At 44.5% G+C, this 6,089-nt stretch overlaps 1 non-coding gene across 1 annotated transcript; it reads right to left on the minus strand.

Moving 5' to 3' along the window:
• Positions 1-1,866: 1,866 nt before the first annotated feature.
• On the minus strand, positions 1,867-1,941 carry Trnas-cga (transfer RNA serine (anticodon CGA)). Its single transcript has one exon. It is a non-coding gene; the product is annotated as a tRNA-Ser (tRNA).
• Positions 1,942-6,089: the final 4,148 nt, after the last annotated feature.

A 6,089-nucleotide genomic window follows, 5' to 3' on the forward strand; every position in this document is an offset into this window, starting at 1 on the left:
ATGTTCGCTCTTTTTTCTTCTGTCACTAGCTGTAGACGTTTTACCGAAAAGTCTGATTTGAAGTCGTAACTACAGTGTGTTCACCTCATGTCCCTTCCTGTCTGGTTTGTTTATATACATGTTGCCAATCTGCAGAATTATATGCTGAAAACTAATGTTTGTTTATTTTTGTTCTCTTTATATCTGTATGTATGTGTGGCTAGCCAGTGATAATTATAGAAAGTTGAAAGTAAATCCAGTAGTTGTCAGACAGTGGTTGAAAGATTTGGTGTTCAGCTGCTTTCAGTTTTGGTTTAAATGTTTTGTGGAGGAGTGCATGGAAGAGTAAATTCACTGCTTACAGTAATAGATAAAATAGTAAAATAGCATTTCAACAGATGATTATTATCAGAATACTATCACCCAACCCCTTTGTCCTCACTCTTTGACGCCCCATAATACGTCCTGTCAACTAACCCCTATTGTTGTCAAGGTTGTGCCGTAATTTCCTCTTCCTCCTCTGGCCGGCCGAAGTGGCCGTGCGGTTAAAGGCGCTGCAGTCTGGAACCGCAAGACCGCTACGGTCGCAGGTTCGAATCCTGCCTCGGGCATGGATGTTTGTGATGTCCTTAGGTTAGTTAGGTTTAACTAGTTCTAAGTTCTAGGGGACTAATGACCTCAGCAGTTGAGTCCCATAGTGCTCAGAGCCATTTGAACCATTTTTTCTTCCTCCTCTATTTAATTCCGTACTTCTTCTTTAGTCACACGATCCTCGTATCTAATCTTCAGCAGTCTTATTGATCACCACCTTTTGAAAGCGTCCATTGTCTTCTTGACAGAACTGTTCATCGTCCACATTTCACTTACATACAAGGCTGCACTCCACACAAATACCTTTGTAAAATAGTATCCAACCATTAGAATTTATATTCGATGTGAACAAATTTTCTTTTTCAGAACGCTTTTCTTGCTATTGACAGTCTTCAGCCAGGTTTGCGTCTGCACCAGGAAATACCTTACAATGTAAAATCTGGTTTCGAAAGCTCTGTTCCAAATTTATATTATTCTTTGGTGATTCTTAAGCAAGGTGCTGGCGATGATTACATTATGCTCTGTGGGAAATTCTATCAGGTGGCTTCCACTTTCATCCCTTCCACCTAGCCTTTGTGTTGTTACTATTTTCGTGTACCTGCTACCGTATCACATTTTAAATTTTTGTCTCGCGTAACTATCTGAATAATCTCTTTTATCGTACATAGTTTCAATGTGATAGGGGATAGTCAACAATCATGAACGGTAGTCATGAAATCTGTTTATGTTGAAATGAGAAAACACGAATAATGAAATATGTGAAAGAGTACATTGTACAGAAAATGAAAAATTGGTATGTCTTCACCCAACTTCGTCTTTCCTTCATGTAGGTGTAAGATGTAGTTATTCAAACACACCGGTCGTTTCGGTGGGTCCCACCCCGCCTTTTTACCCTGGCAGCAGCAGCAGCAGCAGCAGCAGCAGCAGCAGCAACGCTGTCAGCGGTGCCGAGGAGGAGCCGCGGGGTGCGTGCGGGCGGAGGGCGTCGACCCCGGCCGGGCAGGCGCCGGCTGACAGCTGACGTCACTCCCTCTGTCTGTCCGCTGGCCGCAGCGCACGCACTCTGCCGCTTAAGTTACCGCGGGTCGACGGAGGCGACTCGGGCTGCTTGCGTCCTACCGCCTCCCTGCTGTCTCTGCTACTGTTCACTGTGCCGCGTGCCGCCACACGCCAGACAGTCCGCTGCCTGACGTTTGCGTTTCGTGCTGAAACACAGAATCGCGCCAGATTACTTCCCACTTGAGTCAGCACGTAGACCAGCTAGGATACTGAAACTTCCTGGCAGATTAAAACTGTATGCCGGACCGAGACTCGAACTCGGGACCTTTGCCTTTCGCGGGCAAGTGCTCTACCAACTGAGCTATCCAAGCACGACTCACGCCCCGTCCTGACAGCTTTACTTCTGCCAGTACCTGTGAGGAAGGAACGTGAGTCGTGCTTGGGTAGCTCAGTTGGTAGAGCACTTGCCTGCGAAAGGCAAAGGTCCCGAGTTCGAGTCTCGGTCCAGCACACAGTTTTAATCTGCCAGGAAGTTTCATATCAGCACACACTCCGCTGCAGAGTGCAAATATCATTCTGGAACTAGGACACTACTACTACTACTACTACGTGATCAGGCCCAGTGAACCGCACGCATCTAAAAGTTTTCTCCTCCACTGTATCCTGTCCATTGCTGCTATGCGCCATCCGTTCACATCTATTGACACTTAGTTTAAATCTTCATGGAGTCCATCCCTCCAACGCTTCTTGGGTCTCCGTAGCGGTCTCTCTCCTGTAGGTGTGAAATCCAGGAGCTTCCGAGGCCATCCGTGATCCACCATCCGGGCCACATGGCCGGCCCACTGCATTCGTTTGGCTTTGACAGTTCATGCTATGGCCGGCCGGAGTGGCCGTGCGGTTCTAGGCGCTACAGTCTGGAGCCGAGCGACCGCTCCGGTCGTAGGTTCGAATCCTGCCTCGGGCATGGATGTGTGTGATGTCCTTAGGTTAGTTAGGTTTAATTAGTTCTAAGTTCTAGGCGACTGATGACCTCAGAAGTTAAGTCGCATAGTGCTCAGAGCCATTTGAACCAGTTCCTGCTATGTTGGGCTGCTGGTATAGTTCCTCAAACTCTTGGTTGTATCTGATCCTCCATTCCCCTGTATCTGCATCCAGAACCGGACCGAAGATCTTCCGAAGCACTTTTCTCTGAAAAACGAGGAGCTTAGGGAAGTCCTGTTTCCGGATACTCCATGTCTCACAGCCATATAGAACAACAGGCTGGATCACGGTTTTGTACACTCGAATCTTCAACTGTCTCGAGAGATATCTCGACCGAAGCAGTTGTGCTAGGCTGTGGTAAGATCGATTTCCTGGTTGTATTCTGTCATTGATCTCTGCTTCACATTAGGAGTTCTCAGTGAAAAGTGCCCCTAGGTATTTGAATTCAAGCACTCTCTTGTAGGACTGGTCTCCAACCTGCAGTGATTGTAGATGATCAGCAGTCTGACAATGACCACACGTCATAACTAGGTACTCTGTCTTGGCTTCGTTTAGCCCAAATTTGCTGGCAGCCTCCTTTAGCGGGTTGGTCATTTTCTCCAACTCCTCTTCCGACCTAGAAAATAAACACATGTCGTCTGCATCGGCTAAGTATGCCAGTCTCTTTCCTTCGATTTCAATCCTTTCGTTCTCTTGGAAGGTCTCGTGTACATCTTCTCGAGGGCAAAGTTGAACAAGATAGGGGACAACCCATCTCCTTGCCTAAGTCCTGTAACAATTTCAAACTCCTCAGTTACACGATTTCCCATCTTCACCGTTGCACGTGTTTCGTTCAGACAGATCTTTATCAGATTGATGAGTTTCTCTGCTATGCCAAACTCCCTTAAACAGTTGAGCAGGCTATTGCGATGTATGCAATCATAGGCCTTCTTAAAATCAACGAATAAAATATGCAAATCTTTACCATATTCACCCAGTTTCTCAGTGAGCTGCCGGAGACTGAAGATGTGATCTACTGTTGACCGTCCTGGCCGGAAACCTCCCTGGTACTCCCCAATCACCGATTCTGCCACTGGCTGAATTCTATGCATGAGGCAATTGGATAGGATCTTATAGCAGACGTTAAGCAGGGCGACTCCTCGATAGTTGTCACATTTCAGTTTGTCGCCCTTCTTATGTATTGGACAAATCAGAGCTGTTTTCCATTCTCCTGGTAGTTCTTCTTTGGTCCATATTGCCTGTATCAGTCGGTGTATTTTTCCTGCAAGTTTCTCTCCTGCTGCCAGGATCATTTCAGCATGTATTCCATTTTCACCTCGACTCTTGTTCTGTTTAAGGTGTCTGATTCTGGTTTTTATCTCATCCAGGGTAGGTGGGGGATAGTCTGCATCAGCTGTAATTGGGTACTGGAAATCAAACTGCAGTTCGGGTTCATCACAATTTAGCAGTTGTCGAAAGTACTCTTTCCATCTCTCAGCTACGTCCCTATCGTACGTCAGGATCTTATCATGGGAATCTTTGACAAATTTCTGCTTGGCCTGGTGACCTTTGCAGACGTACTTCACCTTCAGAAACATTTCTCTAGTCTTGTTGTAAGGTGTTAGGCAAATCCAACACCTTCCATGAAACCCCTGACATGATAAGCAAATCCAGTAGTATGTCACATAGCTCCGAATAAATCGTGACATTAAATTAACCAAAGTAATACGAGTAACGAGTGAGCAAATGGAATACCACAGACTAACACAAGAATGCCTTCCCACCGTGAGACAGACGCAGTTCCGAGGGGAGAAACGAGAGCAGAAGCCGAGAGCAGAACCGTGTTAAGCGAGAAGGCCCTATGATAAGGGACGGACACCCACGTCGCCAGCTAACCGCTAGGACCACCCCCCAGCCCATGTTAAAACCTAGAGCCCTCCAAAAGACCAGTATAGATCTTACGATAACACTAAAAGGGCCACACCAGCTGCAAGTCTTAGCGTGAGACTTTTTCGCTTCTCTGTTACGTTGCAAACTTTAAAAATATTGCCCACCGCCCCCTGACGAAAACCGACAAGGTAATGAACGCACGCGATGCCGCATAATAGTGCATAAAGCTTCACTCAGAACTGCAGAAGTCTCATCTGTTATACCCCCTTTTTGCGTAATACTAGTGTCGATCGTCAATTAAAGCTCATGGTGTTCACATTTGCCACTTGAAGTAAAAATCTGAAACGCGATAATTTTTCTGTTATATAGTTATTGAGAAGCCACATCAGCCACTGTAATTTACGACAAGTTAGATAAGTAATTAAAGATAATTGAGGGTCACTGTAGACCATTTTGATAGTTTTCTCTCTTGTGAAACTTAATTTAAACCTAGATTATAGATGTGATATGGCATAGGTCATCCTTCGATCCATTGTAGAACTTGGAAACCCATTCAGGGAATATTCGTTCACATTTTTGTTGAACGCAGTTGGTTTTTACCATCCTGTATTAAAACATTTCCTTTTATTAATAGTGCAATTTATAAACGATGTTTTGTGAGTAGAATAAAATTTCCAATGGTAAACTTAACTGCTTTTTCGATGTTATTTTACCAGCTTACTAAAAATAGGAAAGCCTTGAACTCTTTCCACTAAATTTAGTTAGTGTTAAGATTCTTTTACAGGGAGTGCAGTGGAGCTGACGCTGAAATCATTAAGTATTTGGTTATATCATCGCTAGTCTCACTGAACTCTTTTGAATTCTACATGTCATGTGTGGTCTGGCGTCTCCTTACCAGCAACAGGTCCCAGGTTCAAACTAGTCAATTCCCTAAAAAACACGCTCAGAGCGTCATTGCGCGAAAGTGGTAGGGAGACACGATATAGAACAAACAGACACCACGCAGCATGTTTAGGAAATGGCGACCCTGCCAGGATGGTAAAATACCATGATTGAAGGTCGACCACGTGCCTAACTAGGTCAGAAAAACAACCTGTTGAAAAATTTTCGTAGTAAAAAATTTTTTTCTAAAGTTATACATAGTCGAAAACAGTAGCTGCAGCGATAGATAGTAAGAAAGTATTCAATAATGAGAGATTCTAGCAGAGAAAATAGCATAATTAAGTTATGAATTTTTAATATTGTTAGAATTAAGTTTTCTCTGCAATGCAAGCGCACAGGTTCTGACCCAACAAGTAAGTGAATGGATTGTCAGTCTTGGTAGTGTCAAGTCGTGTGAACAAAAAGTTTATAAAACGCGTGAGGTCGTATGAGCGATGTTGACTCGAAGTAGGACGCGTGAATTGCTTTTAAAACAGAAAATAAGGGATTCGGAAAGATTAGCAATGGCAGATCGAGACCTTGACCGAAATGAGGTAGAGAACCAGCATGAAAATGGACAGATAATAGAGGACAGTACAACAGACGATGCAGTATCGCGAGAAATAGGACATATAACACACCATAACGAGGATGATGTACGTCAACGCATAGAAAACATAAGTCAGCGTACGACAGAGGAGCAGGAAAGTAGAGAGACAGTCGATGAGGATTCTAACTTGCGTCTTGAA

This window comes from Schistocerca nitens, chromosome 5 (genome assembly GCF_023898315.1).
Source record: "Schistocerca nitens isolate TAMUIC-IGC-003100 chromosome 5, iqSchNite1.1, whole genome shotgun sequence".
Taxonomy (NCBI): domain Eukaryota; kingdom Metazoa; phylum Arthropoda; class Insecta; order Orthoptera; family Acrididae; genus Schistocerca; species Schistocerca nitens.